At 41.4% G+C, this 1,190-nt stretch overlaps 1 non-coding gene across 1 annotated transcript; it reads right to left on the bottom strand.

Annotated features, from left to right (window-relative positions):
* Nucleotides 1-344: 344 nt before the first annotated feature.
* On the bottom strand, nt 345-452 carry LOC130971794 (small nucleolar RNA R71). Its single transcript, XR_009083003.1, has one exon. It is a non-coding gene; the product is annotated as a small nucleolar RNA R71 (small nucleolar RNA).
* Between the last annotated feature and the right edge of the window lie 738 nt (nt 453-1,190).

The raw sequence follows: 1,190 nt of genomic DNA, 5'->3' as shown, positions 1-1,190 counted from the left end.
CACCTACTCCCGACTTCTATGGGAGAAGCATCTCTATCCCTGCCATTGGAGCAAACAACTTTGAGCTTAAGCCTCAATTAGTTTCTCTAATGCAACAGAATTGCAAGTTCCATGGACTTCCATTGGAAGATCCTCATCAGTTTTTAGCTGAATTCTTGCAAATCTGTGACACAGTCAAGACTAATGGGGTTGACCCTGAGGTCTACAGACTGATGCTATTCCCTTTTGCTGTAAGAGACAGAGCTAGAATATGGTTGGACTCTCAACCTAAAGAAAGCCTGGACTCTTGGGAAAAGCTAGTCAATGCCTTCTTGGCAAAGTTCTTTCCACCTCAAAAATTGAGTAAGCTTAGAGGGGAAGTCCAAACCTTCAGACAAAAGGATGGTGAATCCCTCTATGAAGCTTGGGAAAGATACAAACAATTGATCAGAAAGTGTCCCTCAGACATGCTTTCTGAATGGAGCATCATAGGTATTTTCTATGATGGTCTCTCTGAACTGTCCAAGATGTCTTTGGATAGCTCTGCTGGAGGATCTCTTCATTTGAAGAAGACGCCTACAGAAGCTCAAGAGCTAATTGAAATGGTTGCAAATAACCAATTCATGTACACTTCTGAAAGGAATCTTGTGAACAATGGGACCAATCAGAAGAAAGGAGTTCTTGAGATTGATACTCTGAATGCCATTTTGGCTCAGAATAAAATATTGACTCAACAAGTCAATTTGATTTCTCAAAGTCTGTCCGGAATGCAAAATGCACCAAGCAGTACTAAGGATGCTTCATCTGAAGAAGAAGCCTCTGATCCTGAAACCCTTCAATGGAAGAGGTGAATTACCTAGGAGAAACCCTATGGAAACACCTATAATTCTTCATGGAGAAATCACCAAATTTCTCATGCAAGAATCAAGAAAGACCTCAACAAGGTTTTAACAACATAATGGTGGAAGAAACAGGTTTAGCAATGGCAAGCCTTTTCCATCTTCTCAGCAACAGACAGAGAATTCTAGGCAGAACCCCTCTGACTTAGCAACTATGGTCTCTGATCTAATCAAAACCACTCAAAGTTTCATGACTGAAACAAGGTCCTCCATTAGAATTTGGAGGCACAAGTGGGACAGCTGAGCAAGAAAGTTACTGAACTCCCTCCTAGTACTCTCCCAAGCAACACAGAAGAAAATCCAAAAGGAGAG

The sequence above is a fragment of the Arachis stenosperma genome, chromosome 3 (genome assembly GCF_014773155.1).
Source record: "Arachis stenosperma cultivar V10309 chromosome 3, arast.V10309.gnm1.PFL2, whole genome shotgun sequence".
Classification (NCBI taxonomy): domain Eukaryota; kingdom Viridiplantae; phylum Streptophyta; class Magnoliopsida; order Fabales; family Fabaceae; genus Arachis; species Arachis stenosperma.
This window is presented reverse-complemented; position numbering and strand designations above follow the sequence as displayed.